This window comes from Dromiciops gliroides, chromosome 4 (genome assembly GCF_019393635.1).
Source record: "Dromiciops gliroides isolate mDroGli1 chromosome 4, mDroGli1.pri, whole genome shotgun sequence".
Classification (NCBI taxonomy): domain Eukaryota; kingdom Metazoa; phylum Chordata; class Mammalia; order Microbiotheria; family Microbiotheriidae; genus Dromiciops; species Dromiciops gliroides.
Window position 1 is genome coordinate 436,233,973 of NC_057864.1, and position 23,136 is coordinate 436,257,108.

General features: G+C 39.3%; 1 non-coding gene across 1 annotated transcript; it reads right to left on the reverse strand.

The window, feature by feature from the left end:
• Positions 1–4,495: 4,495 nt before the first annotated feature.
• LOC122726972 lies at positions 4,496–4,602 on the reverse strand. The gene has a single exon (XR_006352962.1). It is a non-coding gene; the product is annotated as a U6 spliceosomal RNA (small nuclear RNA).
• Between the last annotated feature and the right edge of the window lie 18,534 nt (positions 4,603–23,136).

The window sequence follows — 23,136 nt, forward strand, 5'->3', positions numbered from 1 at the left end:
AAAAAAAAAAAGTGACATCAGAGGCCATCTAATCTCGTCCTTGCCTGTAAAAGAATTCCCTCTACAACAGCCCACACATAGTACTTGTGTGAGGAAATCCAGAAACTAGAGAGGAATAGCCATAGTGGAGCAAGGATCAAGGATGGGAGAAATAGAAGTGATGCGTTAGAAATAAAGGCACCTCAGGGGTGGCTAGGTGGCTCAGTGGATAAAGCACCAGCCCTGGATTCAGGAGTTCCTGAGTTCAAATCCGGCCTCAGACACTTGACACGTACTAGCTGTGTGACCTTGGGCAAGTCACTTAAGCCCCATTGCCCTGCAAAAAAAAAAAAAAAAAAAGCAGAAGGGGGGGCAGCTAGATGGCGCAGTGGATAGAGCACCGGCCCTGGAGTCAGGAGGACCTGAGTTCAAATCCGGCCTCAGACACTTAACACTTACTAGCTGTGTGACCCTAGGCAAGTCACTTAACCCCAATTGCCTCACTAAAAAAAAAAAAAAGAAATAAAGCCACCTCACTACCTTCAATGAGCTTAGGTTGTGAGGTACAAACTACATTCTCAGATGCTTAAAAAAATGGGTAGATGTGATTTCTAAGACAGTAAGTTTCTACAAGATCATGGAGAAGGGTCAATATTGTAAGACTGGAGAATGGGGATATTTTGTCCCCATTTTCAGAAAGGGAAGTGAATGGAGTCTGCAAACTACAGGTCAGTAAACAACTTCAGTTCCTAGCAAAATTCTAGAAGATATTATTAAAGGGATGCTTAATGAACATCTTAAAAAAAAGTAAGTAGTAATTACAAAGAGCTAGCCTGGCTTTGTCAAGAACAGGTCATGCCAGACGAATTTCATTTTTTTTTTTTTTGGATAGGGTTACTAGATTGGCATAGATATAAATAAACCATATATACAGTTTATCTCAGTTTCCGGAAGACATCTGACAAAGTCTCTTTGATTATACTTGCGGATTAACTGGTAATGTAGGAGTTAGAGATCAAAGGTGGAATCCATTGAATGGCTAGTACCAAAGAGTGGTTGTTAACGGGTTGGTGTTAATTTGGAAGGAATTTCTAGTGGAATGCCTCATTGATCCTGCTTGGCCTTGTACTTTTTAACTATTTTTATCAGTGGCTTAGATAAGGGCCTGGAAGACTTGTTTATTCAACAGGCAGATAACATAAATCTTGGGGGTGGGGTAAAGGATAGCTAACTCTCTAGTTGCCAGTGATCTTACAATGGCCAAATCTAATGGCTTTTTCTCAATCCTCATCCTTCTTGATGTCTCTGAAACCTTTGACACTATCATGTTCTTCTGGATATCCTTTCCTTTGTAGGGTTTTCTTGACATTCCTGTTTCTCTTCCTACCTGTCTGATGGCTTCTTCCTAGTCTCCTTTGCTGGATCTTCCTCCAGGTCATACCTGTTGACCAAGGGTGTCTCTCAAGGTGCTATTCTAGGCTCTCTTCTCTTCTCCCTCTGTAGATCTCTACTCTCATGGATTCAATGGTCATTTCTTTACTGATGATTCTCAGATCTACATATCTAGCCCTAAACTCTCTGTTGAATTCCAGGCTTATATCACCAACTCCCTATTGGACATCTTAAACTCGACATGTCCAAAAGAGGACTCATTATCTTTCCCCCAACCCTCCTCCCTTCTCCTATATTCTGCCTTAATATGACCATTTCTGGAGACAATATTGCATTCAGTTCTAGTCACCATAGCCTAGAAAGGATATTAACAAAATGGAGCACAACCAGAGGAAGATACCTGGAAGGTGAAAAGCATCGAGATCATGTCATATGAGGATTAGTTGAAAGAACTATCCATATATATCCTAGAGAGAGAAAAGAATTCTTGGGAGAGGGGAAGGAAGGAGGAGGAAGTCTTCAAATATTTTAAAGACTGTTAAATTGGAAGGGGGATTAGATTTGTTCTGCTTGTTCCCAGAAAGCAGAACTAGAAGCAGTAGGCTTGATTCAAGGACAAATTTCAGAGCAGGACTAAAAGTCTAATGGGCTGATTCAAGGTATATTTGTTTCCCTGTCATTAAAGGTTTTCAAGTAAAGACTGATGAATTTGCTGAGGATGTCATAAAGGCAGCTAAGTAACACAAGGCATAGACTGCCTCCTGATCTAGAGTCAGGAAGATTTGGGTTTAAATCCTATCTCAGACATTTGCTAGTTGTGTGACCACAGAAAAAGTCACTTAACCTCTGTCTTGCCTCAGTTTCCTTATCTATAAAATGTGAATAATAATAGCATCCACCTCCCAGGGTTATTGTGAAGATAAAATGAGATAACATTTGTAAAGTGCTTTGCAAACTTTAAAGGCAAATGTAAATGTTAGCTATTATTTTTACTTATGTTTTGGACTAGTATTTCTCTCCTAATCACATGTAAAAATGATTGTAACATTTGTTTTTTAAAATTTCGAATTACAAATTCTTTTCTTCCATCCCTCCCCTCCCTTGAGAAGGCAAGCATTTTGATATAGGTTATACATGTGCAATCATGCAAAGCATATTTCCACATTAGTCACATTGTAAAAAAAACCATACAGACCCCACCCCCCATCAAACCCCAAGAAAAATAAAGTTTAAAAAAAGTATGCTTCGAACTCTATTCATACTCTATCAGTTCTTTCTCTGGAGGTGCATGACTTTTTTCATCATAAGTCCTTTGGTATTGTCTTGGATCTTTGTATTGCTGAGAAAAGCTAAATTATTCACAATCAATCATTATACAATAGTGCTGTTACTGTGTACAATGTTATCTTGGTTCTGCTCATTTTACTTTGCATCAGTTCATATAAGTCTTTCCAGGTTTTTCTGAGAGCATCCTGCTCATCATTTCTTATAGTACAATAGTATTTCATTATAATCATATACCTCAGTTTATTCAGCCATTCCCTAATTGATGGTCATCCCCTCAATTACCAGTTTTTTGATACCACAAAAAGAGTTGCTTTAAATATTTTTGCACATATAGGTCCTTTGCCTTTTAAAAAAATCTCTTTGGGATACAGATCTAGTAGTGGTATTGCTAGGTCAAAAGGTATGCAAAGTTTTATAACTCCTTGGGCATAGTTCCAAATTGCTCTCCAGAATGATTGGATCAGTTCACAACTCCACCAACAGTGTATTAACATCTCAGTTTTCCCACATTCCTTCCAACATTTGTCATTTTCCTTTTCTATCGTATTAGCCAATCTGATAGGTGGGAGGTGGTACCTCAGAGTTTTAAATTTGCATTTCTCTAATCAATAGTGATGTGATTCTAGATAACTTTTATTTCTTCATCTGAAAACAAAGTGTTCATATCCTTTGATGATTTTTCAATTGAGAAATGGCTTTTTTAAGAATTTTATTTGTTTGTAGGCAATCAGGGAAAAATTACTTTCCCAGGGTCACACAGCTGTGTCTGAGGTCAGATTTGAACTCTAGGGCCAATGCTCTATTTACTTTGCCACCTCGCTGCCCCTAGGAATGGCTCTTATTTTCATAAATTTGACTCAATTATCTTTATATATGAGAAATGAGGACTTTATCAGAGAAAATTGTCTAATAATGATAAAGTTCTTAAGAGTTGAAAGTATCAACTTCCCGTGTAGGAATGTTAATAGTTTAACCTTATTGACTTTCTTATGATTTCTCTTTCTTTTTTACCTTTTTATGTTTCTCTTGAGTCTTGTATTTGGAAGTCAAATTTTCTATTCAGCTCTATTTTTTCCCATCAGGAATGCTAGAAAGTCCACTAATTCGTTGAATTTTTTTATACTCAGTTTTGCTGGGCAGATGGTTCTTGGTTGTAATCTTAGCTCTTTTGCCCTCCAGAATATCATATTCCAAGCCCTTCATTTCTTTAATATATAAGCTGCTAAATCTTATGTTATTCTGATTGTGGTTCTATGATATTTGAATTGTTTCTTTTTGGCTTCTTGCAATATTTTCTCCTTGACCTGGGAGCTCGGGAATTTGACTATAATATTCCTGCGAGTTTTCATTTGGGGAACTCTTTTAGGAGGTGATTGGTAGTTTCTTTCCTATTTTACCCTTTGGTTCTATTTTAATTCCTATATTACCCTCTGGTTCTAGAACATAAGGGTAGCTTTCCTTGATAATATCTTGAAAGATGATGCTTAGGCTCTTTTTCTGATCATGGCTTTGAGGTAGTCCAATAATTCTTAAATTATGTCTCCTCAATCTATTTTCCAGGTCAGTTGTTTTTCCAATGAGATATTTCCTATTTTCTTTTCTTTTTTCCACTACCCTTTAAAAAAAACTTAATAGTAATTTCCCCACTTATGTGTAAACATAATTTTCAACATTAAAAAGTATGGAATGGGGGCAGCTAGGTGGCTCAGTGGATAGAGCACTGGCCCTGGAGTCAGGAGTACCTGAGTTCAAATCCAGCCTCAGACACTTAACACTTACTAGCTGTGTGACCCTGGGCAAGTCACTTAACCCCAATTGCCTCACTAAAAAAAAAAAAAAAAGTATGGAATGTTTAACAAATTTGCATGTCATCCTTGCACAGGGGACATGCTAATCTTTTCTGAAACATTTCAATTTTAGCATATGTGCTGCCATAGTGAGCATTCTATTTTTTTTCATTCTTTTGATTTCGTTTTATTGTTTCTTAATGTCTCATGGAATCATTAGCTTTCAATTGCCCAATTCTAATTTTTAAGGAAATATTTTCTTCAATGAGCTTTTGCACCTCCTTTTCCATTTGGCCAATTCTACTTTTTAAGGAGTTCTTTTTTTTCAGTGAATTTTTGTACATCTCTTTTTCCATGTGGCCAGTTCTATTTTTTTTTTTTTTTTTTGGTGAGGCAATTGGGGCTAAGTGACTTGTCCAGGGTCACACAGCTAGTAAGTGTTAAGTGTCTGAGGTCAGATTTGAACTCAGGTCTTCTTGAATCCAGGGCCGGTGCTCTATCCACTGCGCCACCTAGCTGCACCCCCCCCCAGTTCTAATTTTAATGTGTTCTCTTCAGGGAATTTCTGTGCCTCTTTTACCATTTTGCCTACTTTGTTTTTTAAGGTGTTATTTTCTTCAGTATTTTTGTGCCTCCTTTACCAAGCTGTTGACTGTTTTTTTATGATTTTTTGTATCACTCTCATTTCTTTTACTAATTTCTCCTCTGCCTCTCCTATTTTGTTTTTTAAACCCTTTTTGAGCTCTTCTAGGAATTCTTTTTAAGCCTGAGACCAATTCACATTTTTCTTTAAGGCTTTGGATGTGGCAGTTTTGACTTTGTTGTCTTCTTCTGAGTTTGTGTTTTGATCTTCTCTGTCACCACAGTAACTTTCTATGGTCAAGTTCTTTTGTTGTTTCGTTTTGCTTACTCATTTTTCCAGAGGAGTGGGTAGGTGGCAAAGTGGATAGAGTGCTGGTCCTGAAATCAGGAAGACTCATCTTCCTGAGTTCAAATCTGGTCGCAGACACTTACTTACCTGTGTGACCCAGGGCAATCTACTTAACCCTATTTATATCCATTTCTTTATTTTTAAAATGAGCTTGAGAAGGAAATGGCAAACCACTCCAGAATCTTTCCCAAATGGGGTCACAAAGAATCAGACATGACTGAAAAACAACTGAACAACAACATTTTTCCAGCCCATTTCTTGACTTTTAACTTCATGTTAAAGTGAGGCTTTGCTCCTAGGGTGGAGGGGCCACTGTCCCAAGCTTCCAGTTTTTTTGTGCAGTTATTTTCTGAACTAGTTCTGGGGGGTCTATAAGTTTTCAGTTCTTCTAAGGTGGTATAATCTAAGGAGAAGTTTTTACTACTCTCCTGGCCTGTGCTCTGGTCTGTGAATGACCACAAGTTCTCTTTTCTCCCCTGGAACCATGACTGGTATCTCTGCTTCCCTGTGGCTGCGAGCTCTGGTGTGCTAGTACTCTTCTGGGACTGTGACCTCAATACTCCTATGGGCAATGCAACAGAGTCCTGTGTCCAGTGCCAGCAAAGGGACCTCTGTAATCTCCTTCTGACCAGTTGTCTGACCCCCTTTCTATTTGTGGCCTGAGAGTTCCCAAAGCTGTTGCTGATGATTCAGTTGCCCCTAAGGCCTATTGCTGTCTTGCTGTGGGGGTTGTTTGGAAGGAAATTTGGAAGAGCTCAGGTGAGTCCCTGCCTGTTCTCTACCCATTTTTTAGTATAAACTTTTTCTTTTTTTAAATAATTAAAAATATTTTTTCTGTTCCTTATATCACTATAATATCCTATGTAGTCCTCCCTTCCCTCACAGAGAACTATCCCATATGGCAAATAGCATTTTTCAGAGAGGGAAAAAAAAGTCAGCTCATCTGTAGATCAATATTTCTTAACTCTTTTTGTCTCATGGATTCCTTCAGTAGTCTGAGGAAGTCTATGGACTCCTTTGTAGAATGATATTTTGAAGTGCATAAAATAAAATGCATAAGATTACAAAGGAAATCAGTTATATTGAAATACAATTTTTAAAAAGTTCATAAATCCTATGTTAAGAACCTGGAGTAGATATTCTTTGAGGTCCTTTCCAGTCCTGTGATGCCATGAGATCAGTGAAATGGTTCCCTTCTCAGGCAACCCTACCTCCTGAGGGTCTCCATTCAGCAGTGACAGTTCAGTCAGTGTGCATGGTTCTCCTTTGGTCTCTCTTGAATCTACCTCACCACTAAAAATCAATACAGGGGGCAGTTAGGTAGCACAGTGGATTGAGCGCTGGCCTTGGATTCAGGAGGACCTGAGTTCAAATCTGGCCTCAGACACTTGATACTTACTAGTTGTGTGACCCCAGGCAAGTCACTTAACCCTCATTGCCCTGTAAAAAAAAAAAAATCAGTACAGGCCCACCTAGTTCAACCTGGCCATTTCTAAATATCTTTATCAGAGGCAGCTAGGTGGCGCAGTGAATAAAGCACTGGCCCTGGATTCAGGAGAACCTGAGTTCAAATTTGACCTCAGATACTTGACACTTACTACTTGTGTGACCCTGGGCAAGTCACTTAACGCCCATTGCCCCACCAAACAAACAACAAAAAATAAATATCTCTATCAGCATTGCCTCTGTGAGTGAAATTAATTTACATATGTTATCCAAGACTCTCCTCTCTGTTAGAAATTCAGTATGACAGTAGCTACACTGCATTTGTAATGGGAGTACCACAAACAGCTTGGGAATTCATCTTTAACTTTTTTCTACCTTTAACTTTTAAAAAATAATTTTTATTGATAGTCTTTTTTATTTACATTATCTTCATTTCTCAGTATTTCACCCTCCCTCTCCTGCCTTCCACTTAAAGAACCATTCCTTAGAACAAAGAATAAAAAGGAAGGGGAAAAAATAAGATATTGACCAAGTCTAACATTATATGCAGTGTACATACTAATAGTCCCAAACTCCCAACCTTCAAATAAGGGAAAGATGCATTCTCATATCAACTCTTTGGGACTCCATCTTTAATTTCTTATAGCTACCCAGCAAAGACCAGCTCCTTACCATTTTTTTTTTTTGCGGGGCAATGAGGGTTAAGTGACTTGCCCAGGGTCACACAGCTAATAAGTGTCAAGTGTCTGAGGCCAGATTTGAACTAAGGTCCTCCTGAATCCAGGGCCAGTGCTTTATCCCCTGTGCCACCTAGCTACCCCTTCCCCCTTACCATTTGAGAAATTACTGCTACCTAGGACACCTCAGTCTTGGAACAATAAAAGCTACTCTCACTAGTTCTGGGACTGGGTTTTCTTTTTCTTTTTCATTTTTAATTTATTGATATATTTTGTTTTCATATCACTTTCATTTTCCAAGGTCTAGGAGAGTCTTCCCATGTCTCCATGTATAATTTATATTCATTGTTTTTTCACAGTGAAATAATATTCCATTACTTTCATGTGCCGCATTGTGTTTAGCCATTCTCCAACTGATGGGCATCTACTTTGTTTCCATTTCTTTGCTACTACAAAAAGTGATATTATGAGTATTTTGTTGATTATAATACCTTTTTTTTTCTTTTTTCTTTTTCTTTTTAACTTCTTTGGGCATTTTTACCTAGTAGTAGGATACCTGGATTAAAGGCAGTAGACATTTTAATCACTTAATTAGTCTAATTGCAAATTGCTTTCCAGAAACACCAACAACAGTTCATTAGGGCATCTATATTTTTACAATCTCTTAAATACTGACTGTCATTTTTTGTCATCTTGCCAAATTGTTGGCTTTGAAATTTCAGAGTTGCTTAGATTTTTATTTCTCTTAATTTTTTGGAGTAATAGTTCATTTGGTTATTGATTGCTTTTAATTATTCCTTCAGTTGTTTGTTCATATCCTTTGAATGAATGAATAAATGGAAAAGTTATTAAACACTGTGCTTTGATCGCATTCATTGGAGAATGGCTCTTGTTGTTACATATTTGTGTTAGTTCCCTGTGTAACTTGAATATCAGACCTTTATCAGTTGTTGAAAATATTTTCCTCAAATGATTGCTTCCCTCCTCATCCTTATTTACATTGTGTTGACTTTATTAGTGCAAAAGCTTTTGAATTTCATGTCATTGGAAAAATCTATTTTCTCTTTTGTGATTTCCTTTATCCCTTGTTTGGTTAAGATTTCTACTCTTATTTTCCTCTTCTGTTTCCTTCTTCTGGCATATAGTATACCTCTGTAATGATATTACTTTTGCTTCTCCATTTGTTGATCATGCAAATGCTCTCCACCATGTTTTCCCCTCTTTGCCCTGCATTTTTCATAAGAATTTAAAATTATTAATTTATGATTTTACTTCACCACTCCTCATTTATTCTCTTCCATTTGAATAAGGAAGACACTTAGAGGGTCGTATTCCAGCCATGGGCCCCATTCTACTAAATCTTTTTTGTTTTTGTTTGGTTTTTTGCAGGGCAATGAGGTTTAAGTGACTTGCCCAGGGTCACACAGCTAGTAAGTGTCAAGTATCAGGCTCGATTTGAACTCAGGTCCTCCTGAATCCAAGGCCAGTGCTTTATCCACTGTGCCACCTAGTTGCCCCCATTCTTTCAAATCTTAATGTTAACTTATTTGGTTAAATTTGATTTCTTGTGCTGGGGTCTTGAGCTTCCTTGTATTATTGGATGCATATTTATTTTTTTTTTATTAGATGCATTTTTTTTAATTTTTGCAGGGCAATGGGGGTTAAGTGACTTGCCCAGGGTCATACAGCTAGTAAGTGTCTGAGGCCGGATTTGAACTCAGGTACTCCTGAATCCAGGGCCGGTGCTTTATCCACTGCGCCACCTAGCTGCCCCCTATTGGATGCATTTTTAAGCTAAAAACTACACTAGAACTTTTGGAACACCTTTTTTTTTTATTATTTGAGGCCATAGTTTTCATTGTAGGCTCTCTCCTAAAATAGTATCTCCTATGAATTACTGGAACTCCCTTCTATTCTTCCTATGTTATACCTAATACTTTCAATAGTACCTGGTGTGGTAGACATGTGAATAATTTTCTTTCTCCTTCATTTTTGGTTCAAAACCTTCTTGATCACAATAATGAAACTCTAGGCAAATGCTGTATACTTTTGTTGGTCCTCATGAGGAGCTCTCTATCCTTGGCTGAAATTTTATTATGTCTATATTCCAAGCTATGGTGCATCATTTTATTTATTTTTTATTCTTTCTTCTTCTTCTTTTTTTTTTTTTAGTGAGACAATTGGGGTTAAGTGACTTGCCTAGGGTCACACAGCTAGTAAATGGTAAGTGTCTTGAGGCCGGATCTGAACTCAAGTACTCCTGAATTCAGGGCCGGTGCTTTATCCACTGCGCCATCTAGCTGCCCCTATGGTGCATTATTTTAGCTAGCTATTCACTTAACAAGCATCCCTTTCTCTCCTAAATCTCTTACCTTCAAGAGTGATGAAATTATCACCTGTGCTTTAAATTCTTCAGTTTCTTGCTTAAAGACCTTATTTTTTCTGCCGAATTTCTTTTAAGATATAAATATGATTTTGAGATTTAAACCAGGGAAAACAAAAACAGAGAAAGAAAACTATAGGCCAATTTCCCTAATGAGAATTGATGGAAAAATTTTAAATGAAATACTAGCAAGGAGATTATAGCAATATGTCACAAAGATTATACATTATGACCAGTTGGGTTCTATGTCAGAAATACAGAGCTAATTCAGTACTGGAAAGCTATAAGCATAACTAGCCATATTAATAGCAACCCCCCCCCCAAAATCATATGATTATATCAATAGAAACAACAAAAAAAGCTTTTGACAAAATATAATATCCATTTAACTTTATGTTTCTTGCTTTTTATTGTTTGTTTTGGAAACATGGATAATTTGGAAGTATGTTTTGCATGATTTTACATATAGAATTGATATCATTATTTGCCTTCTCAGTGAGTGGGGGAAGGGTAAGAGGGAGAGAGAGAATTTAGAGTTCAAAAAAATTTTTAAATGAATGTTAAGACTTTATAATTCTGAGTAATGCTTTCTAGTTCTATTCAGTAGCATCTCTTGTACCCATATAAATCACTCAGAGTGTAGAGAACATCAGGTATTAACAAATGTTGGGAGGTAGTAATGAGCCCAATATGTGGTGTGCTGGTCTGGCTCAGGATTTTAAGGAATGGAGATATAACCACAGACTCCTCTAATCTAATTATAAAATTTATTGATAGCATACAAAACACTGGTGGATTATTCACGAGGTGACAAGGACATAAAGAGTCATGTTCCTTGGTTTCATTGCCACCCTAACTCTCCATTTTGTCCTATTCCCGAGAAATGACACCTCACATGTAACCATAGCCCAGGAAATCAGCTTTGCCCAGGAATGCAGAGTGATTCTGAGCGGCCCAAGGTATCACTGATTCCTGTTCAGGAGAATGAAGGGTACCAGAGAGCTTTCTATAAATATAGAAAGGCACCTCTGAGTATACCATTTATAAGTATTTGTTTTCCAGTGCTAAGCAGGAGAGGGCTACTTCCTCTTCCACATGAAAACCCTTCTCATTCTTGAAAACAATGATCATGTTTGCCCCTGAATCTTCTCTTCTCCAGGGTAAATATTCCCTTTCTTTCAATCAGTTCTCATTTGACCTGAACTCAAGGCCCTTATTTTCTTCATAACTCTGTTTCTGAACCATTTTCTGTTTGAAGCTTTTCCTGATCTCCCCAAATACTGGTGTACTCTCCAATTTACCTTGATACACATACATGTATATATAAATATACATATACATATATACACACAAAGATACAGATGTCTAATTTAAAATTCTAAATGTGGGTTCTAATCTGTTCCCCCAGTTTTGGGGCAAACTGACTAAAATCACTGATAAAACGAGTTTAGATTTTTAAGGGTTCATTGAAATATAGAAAGAGAAAGATTGAGAACAGAATTCTTACAACCTCACAATCCTATCTTTCCTCAGCTCCTCTCTGTCTTTTCCTGCAGTCACCACCAAGTCAGGAACCCAAAAAACACAGAGCTCTCTGCCGCAGGCCCTCCTTCCTCCTTCCTGTCCCCTCCCAGAAAACAGGAGGCTCCTCAAGTTGATTGGCTGGTAGCCTTGATAGACAGCACCCATGAGCAACCGTCACTTCCTGACACCAAGGAAAAGCCAAATGGCCTTGCCCTCTGAGGCATTCTCCTCATGGTGGAGCTTTCCTATAGTAAGTCTCCAGTAGGTGGCATTATTCCAATCATTACACAGATGTGTGTATATATGTACACATGTGTGTACATACCTATAGTATATTTATTTATTTACCTGTTCGTTTATTTATTCACCTATTCATTTGTTCATTCATCTATCCATTCATATTTATTTGTTATTTCTGTTGCCCCTAAGAGAGTGTAAGCTCCTTGAGGGGTGGTACTGTTTCATTTTTGTCTTTGTATCTTTAGAACGTAGTACAGTGCCTAGCACATAGTATTCGCTCAATCAGTGCTTATTGATTGATGGAATGTTTACATGATGCCCTTTCCCTCTGAGGAAGAGGCCTAGTCTCACCAGTCTCCCTCAATCTATCCTTTGACTGATGAAATACTTCAATAAAGACACTGAGCATCCTTTCTTTCTTTCTTTTCTTTTCTTTTTTTTTTTTTTGTGGGGCAATTGGGGTTAAGTGACTTGTCCAGGGTCACACAGCTGGTAAGTGTCAAGTGTCTGAGGCCAGATTTGAACTCAGGTACTCCTGAATCCAGGGCTGGTGCTTTGTCCACTGTGCCACCTAGCCGCCCCCATCCTTTCTTTTATAAACCACCTACCTCCAGAAATATAAAATCATGTGGCAGATGAACCCTTAACAAAAACCAAAATGAAGGCTTACAAAATATGCCAGGGGCACTCGTAGACTCACTGTCTTTGGTGCATGCCAGGGGGAATCAGTCCATACCAAGAGTAAGAGTTCACAGTTACAGGGCAGCTAGGTGGCACAGTGGATAGAGCACTGGCCCTGGATTCAGGAGGACCTGAGTTCAAATCCGACCTCAGACACTTGACACTTACTGGCTGTGTGATGCTGGGCAAGTAACTTAACCCTCATTGCCCCACAATAAAGAAAGAAAAGAAAAAAGAGTTCACAGTTATTGAAACAGGGCTATCCAGTCTCCTTAGTGACAGTCATCAGTTGCTGTTGCTAGCTAAAGGAGTTATGCCACATTGGTGGTAAACAGGTAGGTGATGTCATCCAGGAAGGAGGAGGGGCGCATTCTACAGGCTGTCTCCTTAGAGAAGAACTGACTGGTGTCTAACCACTCAGTCCTTTTTTAATACTCTGGGTTCTGGGCATTAGTGGGAATCCCACCCTACCAATATGGGGATGATTGTGTCCTCTTTGCCAGAATGAGGCATCCAAAGATAGGCCCAGAATCTGACTCAACACTAAGGGTGACTGTCTAGCTATTATTTGGTTGGAACAGGGTTCCTCCAGATACTGGGTGAGAGAGGTCAGGAACTTGTCATTTGCTAGGTTGTTTCATGATGCTTCAGTAAACTCCAGGAGAATGACCTGTGGATTCCTATCATTTTGCAGTAGCTGCTTTGTTGATCCTTAGTTCAATTTATTAAGACTTTTCTGCCCATCATCAGGTCATTTCATCTCTTACTTCCTCATGGAATCTAAGGGACTTTGGCGATCACCTTCTTCAGCCTGTTAATGAAAAGATTCCTGCACAACCATATCTAAAAAGTCATCATCTAGCTTTGGCTTGAAGATGTAGTGGGAGGGTCAACTCACCACTTCTTGAGGCAAAACATTCCACTTTTGAATAGCTCTAATTGTGAGGAAGTTCTTCCTGTCATAAAGCTAAAATTTGCCTCTTTGCAAATTCTACTATTGCTCTTGTTTCTACCAGAGCCAAACAAAACAAGACCAATTCCTTTCTAAGGAATAGCTTCTCAAGACCATATGCCCTAAGTTCCAGCTCTCTGCTTGCCTCTCATGAGAGATCACTGGATTTCAGAGTGAGAAGAGAGTTCAGTAGCCATTTAGTCCAATCCATACCAAAAAAGATTTCTCACTATGACACACCAAGTGATCACATGGCTTTTGCTTGGAAACCTCCGATGAGAGAGTCTGCCATCAGAGGGAGGCCAATACATTATTGTTCTGTTAGAACTGTTAGGAAGACTTTCCTGCCAGTAAGCCCAAGATTTGCCTTTTTGTGAAGTCTACCCATAATTCCAAGTTTTGCTTTCCAGTGCCAAACAGGATGAGTCTTAATTCTCCTTCCTATTCTTGAAAACAATGATCCATTTTGCCCTGAATCTTGTCTTCTCCTGGGTAAACATTCCCTTGAACCAATTTTTTCAATCAATTCTCATTTGACATGAACTCAGGTCCCTTAAGCATTTTGGTTGCCCTTTTTTGAATGTTCTCTAGTTCATCTGTATCCTTTCTAAACTATGGTACTAGAGTCTTGTCCCATTCCCGTTGTGGAGAACAAATGGTCCGTCTGTGTGGGAAGATTCTTTCTCCATTTGCACAACCCATTCTGCTACTTGGAAGAGTTTGATCTGGCTGACACAGACATAAAAGACACTAACTAGTCAGTCACCCTGGAATTCTTGATATCCGGCTGTATACAAATCTGAGCTTTCCAATTGGAATCCCACAAGTAAACAATAATAATCTTGGGCATGATCCTCCCCCAAGTCAAATATCCAATAGTGGCTTTTATTTGATAACCATTTCCATAGTTCTTTTTCTGGCTGTGGAGAGCATATTCCTTGAGTCTTTTGAAATTGTCTTGGATCATTGTATTGCTGAAAAGAACTTAATCTATCACAATTGATCACATAATGTGGCTGTTACTGTGTACAATGTTCTTATGGTTCTGTTCACATCACTCAGCTTCAATTCATGTAAGTTTTTCCACGTTTTTCTGAGAGTATCCTGCTCAACATTTCTTATAGCACAATAGTATTCCATTATATTCATATGCCACAACTTGTTCAACCATTCCCCAATTGATGGGCATCCCCTCAATTTCCAATTCTTTGCTATCACAAAAAGAGCTGCTATAAATATCATTGTAAATGTGTGTCCTTTCCCCCTTTTTATGATCTCTTTGGGATACAGACCTAGAAGTGGTATTTCTGGGGCAAAGGGTATGCAGTTTTATAACTCTTTGGGCATAGTTCCAAATTGCTCTCCAGATGGGTTGGATCAGTTCATGACTCCATCCACAATGCATTAGTGTTCCAATTTTCCCACATCTTCTCCAACATTTATCATTTTCCTTTTTTGTCATATAGCCAACCAATTAGGTATGAGGTGGTACCTCAGAGATGTTTTAATTTGTATTTCTCTAATCAATAATGATTTAGACCTTTCATTATTTCTTATAGTATAATAGCATTTTAAAATAATTATTATATTTTAACTGGTAGAAAGATACTTGTTATTGTGGCAGGAGTAATACCAGCTTCAACTATCTCTATATAGTCAGGCCATCTAATCATTAGAACTAAGATCAGAATTGGTAAAAAGCAAGAAGAAAGAATAATAATGAGAAAAAGATAAGACATAAAATCGTAACGACTTAACCCTGAACAATTTAAACATGCAATTAAAAAATGGGAAGTGGACAACAGAAATGATTCCAAGTATAATAATTTTATCTAGAAGTTTAACCATTGAAAATTAATTGCTACAACAAAAGATATCAAAAGAACCCAGAAAGTACTTTAGTCAGACCAAATCTAACCTATCTAACAAATGGAGAGAGATGGCAGCCAAAGGCAACACTGGGTTAGAATATAAAATTGTAAAATCTTAGGAAGAAAGATAATGGGCCAAATGATCAGTATCAACCCACATAGCAAAAGAAGCAGTGGAAGGTAAAACCAGTTTAAAGAAAGCTTAGCAATGCATCTAATTAAGCAAAGTCATCTCCAGGGACATTCAAGGATGAAAATGAAAGGAAAACAGTTTCCTTGTTCAAGGACGATGGAATCTTCACACTTGGACACTAATATCACAATCCTGAATGTGCTCATAGAGGAGATAGAAATGGTCCTAAAGAGAATAAAGATGGAAAAAGCAGCTGGATTATACCAATTATATTTCAAGGAGATCCTTAGTAGAGACAATACTGGTGTGTGTGTGTGTGTGTGTGTGTGTGTGTGTGTGCATGTGTATTGAGGGACACATAGACATATACACATGTACATATGCATGCATACATACATGTACATATACAAACACAATATATGCATATACACATACATATACATACATACATACTACAGTCCGTTCCAAAAGTTTTAGCGAAGTTTTGAGCTATTAAAATTTGAAATGATATTATAACTAATAATAGCTAGCATTTATATTGTGCTTTAAGGTTTGTGAAGCATTCTACATGTGGGGTATACTAATAGTCTTGACTTTGGGATACCCTGTTTATTATTATTATTCATAACATCATAACATTCATAACATAAGATCTTTATAACAACCTTTTGGTGTAGATGCTATTTTCATTTTCATTTTGCAGAGTAGAAAACTGAGGTTGAAAGAAATTATACAACTTGTTCATAGTCACTGCTAATAAGTATTTGAGGTAGGATTTTAACTCAGGACTTTCTGAATTCTAGGCTTCAAGTAGCAAGGGGGTGCAGTGTTTTATGGTCAATTTTTCTAGTATTCATACTGTCCAAAGTTTTTTTACATGCCTTTTTTATTTTCCACTGCTCCAGATACACTTATGTATCTAGATACAGTGTTAGACTTCTTAAAGTATTTGAATTTGACAGTATTTGAAATTCAATCTCAGACACTAGCTGTGCGAACCTGGGCGAGTCACTAAACCTCTGGCTGCTTCAGTTTGGCATAAAAATAACATCTACTTCCCAGAGCTGATATAAAGATAAAATAAAATAAGGAGGCAGCTAGGTGGCGCAGTGGATAAAAGCACCAGTCCTGATTCAGGAGGACCTGAATTCAAATCTGACCTCAGACACTTGACACTTACTAGGTGTGTGACCCTAGGCGAGTCACTTAACCCCCCATTGCCCCACAGAAACAAAACAAAACAAAAAAAGATAAAATAAGATAGTCTTTGTAAAGTGCTTTGCAAGCCTTAAAGTGCCATATAAATGCTAGTTGTTGGTTTTTTTTTTTTTTTCTAGGTGAGGCAATTGGGGTTAAGCGACTTGCCCAGGGTCACACAGCTAGTAAGTGTCAAGGGTCTGAGGCCGGACTTGAACTCAGGTTCTCCCGAATCCAGGGCCGGTGCTCTATCCACTGTGCCACCTAGCTGCCCTAAATGCTAGTTTTTATTATTCCAGTACTGTATCTGTATACTTAGGTTTATCTGAAGAAAAGGAAAATTAATAAAGGCATGGAAAAAACTTTGGGCCTTAATAATACCAAAAAAAAGTTGACCATAAGAATATCAGTAACTACTGACCTATATGCCTACACTTCCATGGATACAAAATCCTTATGAAAATCATCCATTGCTAATGGAGCTCTCAATAAGGGTATTAGTAGGGAACAAATAGGCTTTCACAAGTGATATTCAGTGGATCGTGTGTTTGTACTTGCAATTGTAGTACTGTAGTACATAATTAACTGAAAGATGTAGAGAACATAAGATCCCATTGTGCTTATTGTTTCTTGATTACAAATAACAACAACAACAAATTTGCCTTATTGCTTTTGTACAACAAGGTGACTTGCATCTGTACATTAAAAACATTTAAGAGTCCTTGAAAGATTAAAATAGAAATAATCTTTTTAATGACCCTCTGATAATAAACATTTGTCAAGACTTAAAACCGGGAGATGTATGCCAACCTGAGGAATTGGCCATTGTGATGGAAGAAATTTAGCACAGAACCCATCTAAGAGGAATTTCTTGTGGATAGTAAGTTCTTTTTCAGATGCTCCTGTTGATAGATCATTGTACTGATTGCATGCTGGAAGTGATGTGTAATCAATCACTCCAAGTAATTTGACCTGTCTTTCCACACAGGAAAGACCAAGTGGATGAAGAATTCACTGCCATATGTCAGTGAGACATGGTATTTTTGTTGCTGAGTTTTTTCAGTCGTGTCTGACTCTCCATGACCCCATTTGGAATTTTCTTGGCAAGGATGCCGGAGTGGTTTGCCGGCTCGTTTTACAGATGAGAAAGCTGAGGCAAACAGGTTTAAGTGACTTGCTCAGGCTCACATAGTCAGTAAGTGAGTGTCTGAGGCTGGATTCGAACTCAGATCCCCTTGATTCCAGGGCCAGCACTGTATCCACTATGCCACCTAGCTGCCTGAGATATGGTATACCACCAAAGAAATAAAAATTAGTATCACACAGAGGACAGTGGTAAGGAAAGTGGTGGATGAGTGGATTGCAGCATATAACCAATAAGGAATTCCAAAGAAGAAAAGGAATAAAAGATGTCATTAAGGAATTGTGTAACAAGAAGAAAAGATTAGCTAGTCATGTGACCAGCCAATGAGGGATGATTAGAGTCTTCATTTGTTGCCTATAGGATATAAGGAGAAAGTAAGGAAGGTCTTCAGCATGTCGAGTGGATCTCCTATGGGGACCCTATGGATTGGTATGGACAGGAGTCACAGAGGATAGGCAAGCACACATGGTTTGTTGTTGTTGTTATTGTTTTGCACAGGGCAATGAGGGTTAAGCGATTTGCCCAGGGTCATACAGCTAGTAAGTGTCAGGTGTCTAATGTATGGTTTGCAATATACATCATTGCAGGGCTCTTTGGAATGGATGACATAACACACCCATCTGTGCATTTGAGTGAAGATTTTTTCAAGGTTGCTCTCCAAGTGCCTAATTAGTCATCTGGCTAATTCCAGAAAATCCAAGGTGGGAGATCCCACCTGCCGTCTATTCCTTTATCCAAGTGATCAGCAAAATCAGCAAAATTGTTGTCAATCATGTCCTTATCACCAGCTTACTACACTAGAGACCAGGGAATTTCCCCTCAGGGAAACTGAGAACTGAGACTCTCTCTTGCTTGTGAGCTCAGACATCTCACTCCAGTGGGAAAGCTCATTCATTTTGTATAGTATCTGGTTGTTAATTGGTGGTTTTTCTTCATTTTCAAGGAGGACATGCCCATGAATTGGATTTAAGTGAGGCTGAGTTGCACAGAATTGTCAGCCTCACTCTTTCTTCCAGAGTCATCAAAGTTTAGTGGCAAAACAAAAAAAGTCAAGATGACTGAGTGGCCCACAAGGCAGTGGCTGACCTCGGTATTTTCTACATCTGACCAAGCTCTAAGAGCTCCACAGCACCTGCTTCAGCCACCTTCATCTGCCCATTCCTGTGGGGGAAGTCTTCACATACTTGGGGTAGACACCCTCCTAATTCACCAATGAGTTTGAGGCCTGTTGGTTACCCTCAGTCTGGTTTAGCCCATCTGCCAAGGCGGTTTACCAGGGTATGGCTGCTGAGCATGCTACAGCTTCTTGGAGCCATAGATGAGAGCTGTGTGTCAGGGGGACACTAAAGGTAGAGATGAGCAGCACCAGAGGTGCTAGTCCTCCCTAAACACCCCATATACCCCTAATGAAAAAATTACTCCTGGAGTCAAAGGAAAAAAGGTCAGGATGGAGCCACTCTTTTAAAAAGGTCAACTGAGTCAGAGAGTGTTTCTGCTCAGTGACCAATACTAGGCTTGTCTTCTCACCTCAAAGTGTCAAGCCCCCCTCAGGACTGAATCCCATGTGACTGACTGGAAGCAGGCAGGGAATATCTGTGCTTGTTCTGTGTAAACCTCTTCATACTGTCTTAAAGTCCCATGTTTCCTATCAGGGAATCTAGTCGTTCTGCCAGTCTCTTCCAGAGTACTAGGCAAGAATTTCAAAAAGGTGTTAACAGAATCTGGTTCTCATATTGAGGAGGCAGGCAAGAATACTGGATAAGTTTTTGTTTCCACTCCTTCCATTCTTTGCTTCCTCTCTCTACTTCCCCATATCACATAACTTGCAGATAGACTGAGGCTATAAAGAATTTGGTATGTGGTATAAGTAAGTGCTTCTTCAAAAACCCATTCTAAAAAAACCCCACCCATTCTACCCTCTTATGAGACCCTGCCTTTACTGGCTGACAGGCAATGCAGTACAACCAGATAATGCTCAAGCTGTGGGTCCAGTCTTGCAGTGTGCAGTTTGGAAAGTGGGAAGCATCTCCATGATACTCCATAGGGAAAAGTCAATTTAAGTTCAAAGCCTTCAAGGATAGAGGTGGAAACCAGGCAAAGTTGTAACTAGTATAACCCCCTGTCCCAAAGCTCGTTGGTATGGGATTCTCTCCTTATTGGTGGAGATGAATACTAGGGCCCTGGTGAGAGGTAGAGTTCAGTTCTCTGCTTTGGGACTGGTTAAGTTTCTGAAAGATTTTTCTTCTCAGGTTGAGTTGCTTTTAGCTATGAGAGAAAAGATGGAAGAGGGACAATCACACTTCAAGTTGCTGAAAGAAAAGACTCTGGGAAGACATGGAGAGGAACTAGCAGTTTCCATCATGTCTCTACCCTCAGCTTGCTACTCTAAAGACTTCAGGGAGCTGCCAATTTGGGTGAGATGTAGGACTCTTTCTCTTGGTTGACTTGAGATGCCTAGCTCCAATGGGGAGAACTGTTTCACTCTGTTGTTTGCTTATATTCTCCTCTATATACCTTCTTTTGATTTCTGTTTCACAACAGTTGGGATAAATGGGTTCTTTGTATTTGCTATGTGTTTTCATTGTGAAACTGGTATTAGGTGGAGGAAGAGGTCAAGCCTTGGATATAGATCTTGGGGTCCTGGATCTACAATAATATAAACATCAACATGGAGAAAATGCTTCAGCCCCTGAAAAAAAAGGGAGGGGGGCACTCAGAGTTCAGATTGCTCAAAGGTAGGCACACTGAGAATAAATCCCTACAGATTCTGCGTTGGAAGCCGCTATACCTGACAAACTGGAGCTATTTTTGGTTAGTTCGGCTTCAATCAACACTGAGGTCCTTGCCACCTCTAGCTTATGATTGCTTGTTTACATTTGCCTAAGTGATAATTGATCCTCCCTAGATTTATATATAGACATAAATATAATGTAATGACACAATAAAGTTTGTAAAATAGTTCTTTAAACAGGAGAAAAGGACATGAGGGGTTCGTGTAGGGAGATCAGAGGTTTTGGTGCAGGCAGAAATGCATAACAAAGGCGGGGGAATACAGAACAAAGGCCTCCAACTCCCACTTGGCCTTTTTTTAGTCTTTTGCAGGCAATCAGGAGCATGATGGAGTTGAACGATTCCTTTTCCCTGGTGCCTCTGTAGTTTTTTAAAAGTTAAGTCATAGGATACTCATTAAGGGGACCACAAAAGAAAGGACCCAGGGATATGATATGAGTTAAAAGGAATTTTAGAGCAAATGAAATAACGGTTAGATTATAGTATTCCAAGAGGCAGAAGGCAAAAAAAAAAAATGGTTTATCAATATTAAGGGTTCTAGGTTCACCTGGTTGGGGGCAAGCGTTCCTCACAAAAGAGCTCAAAATAGTCCCAGGGCATCAAACGGAAGACCTTTGAAGACTCCTCCCTTTGAGGATATAGAGCAGCTCAAGTCAGCAATTGGTAGCAGAGAGCAGCTGCCCCTGAAAAGATGAAATTAATAACAGTAACAATAATAGCTAACATTTCTATAGCGCTTCAAGGTTTTCAGAATGCACTGGCTCGGTCATGTGCACGCATGCAAGACGGGCGCATTCCTAAAGACCTACTCTATGGCGAGTTAGTTCTCAGGCCAAAGACCTGCTGGACTCCCCAGCTTCGCTACAGAGATGCATGTAAGCCGAGACTTGAGGGCTCTGGGAATAGACACCGGCAGCTGGGAGGGAGATGGACCTAGGGACCGCATCCGATAGAGTTCAGTACTAGGAGCAGCTTGCGTGCAGCTGAGATGGGCCTCCTAGCTCTTGAGGAAGAAAACGGAATGAAAGCAGGAACAGACGGGCAACAGAGAGGCGCAGTTTTCCGATGTCCTCCTGGCGGCAGGAGCTGCGGCTCCCGTATATCAGACTGCACAGCCACACTGTGGCCCCCTGAGCATCCTCTGCATGACGGCGACTGATCCATGAGCCTCGTCCACAACTGGCGGAAGCTGCTACTAGCTCTGCCCTTATCATCCCTGCCTCCAGGATTCCCCAGCTTCTTTCAAGTCCCAGCTACAATCCCTCTCGGTGCTAGTGCCTTCCGTATGTGGATTATTTTCTAATTATTATTGAGATAGCTTGTTATTTTACCTGTTGTCTCTCCCCCCCTTAAATTGTGAGTTCTCCAGGACAGGCACTGTCTTTTGCCTGTGCTTTGTACCTCTAGCACTTAGCACAGTTCCCAGCATATGTTGTTGTTGTTTTTGAGTCATGACTGATTCTTTGTGACCCAGTGGACCATGGCACACCAGTACTGTGTATGGAATTTTCTTGGCAAGAGACTGGAGTAGTTTGCCATTTCCTTCTCTAGCAGATTAAGGCAGAGGTTTAAATGACTGGCCCAGGGTCACACTGCTAGGAAGTGTCTGAGTGTTAAGGCTAAAATTCTAGCTATTTCTGTCTAAAATATCTAATGAGTGGTTGCCAATAAATATAAGCTTTAGCAAGAGTTAGGCTTTTAAGCATTTATTAAGGAGAATAAGAATTGGTAAAGAGAGAAGAAAAGGCCTAGATTCCTGTCTATTAAAGGGAGAGCACATTTCTAGCTCCCTTCTCCACCAGAGTCCAAAGGAAAAGAGACCTAGTCAGAGCGCCAGGCTCCCCCCTTCTTCCTCCCACAAGCAGACGTCACTTCCTTATGCCAAAGAAAAGACGCATGTTCTTGCCCTCAAAGACCTTCCTTTCATGGTGGAACTTTTCTACAGTAAGTCTCCAGCAGGTGGCATCATTCCAATCGTTACATGAGGCTGGATTTGAATTCAGGTCTTCCTTACTCCAGACCCAGCACTCTATCCATTGAGCCATGTAGCTTCTTTCTGAAGTATAGTAGGCTCTTTTTGTTTTGTTTTTGTTTTCATAAGATTTTAGTTCCAAAATTTTCTCCCTCTCACCCTTCCCTCCCTCTTCCCCAAGACAGAAAGCAATCTGATATAGGTTATATATGTACAAACACATTAAACATATTTCTGCATTAGTCATGTTGTGTTGTGAAAGAAGAATCCAGAACAAAAGGAAAACCTCAAAAAAGAAAAAAAAAAACCAGCCAAAAAGTAGAATCAGTATGGTTCAATCTGCATTCAGAATCCACAGTTAATAGACTCTTAATAAATATGTATTGACTGACCTGACAAAACAATACAAAGATCATTTTATTCTATTAAAACCCTATGGGGAGGGGGCAGCTAGGTGGCGCAGTGGATAAGCACTGGCCTTGGATTCAGGAGTACCTGAGTTCAAATCCAGCCTCAGACACTTGATACTTACTAGCTGTGTGGACTCTGGGCAAGTCACTTAACCCCCATTGCCCCGCAAAAAACCCAAACCAAAACAAAACAAAACCCTATGGGGGGAGTTAGGTAACACAGTGGATAAAGCACAGCCCTGGATTCAGGAGAATCTGAGTTCAAATCCTGACTTCAGACACTTGACCCTGGGCAAGTCACTTAACCCTCATTGCCCTGCAAAAAAAACACAAAAAAACA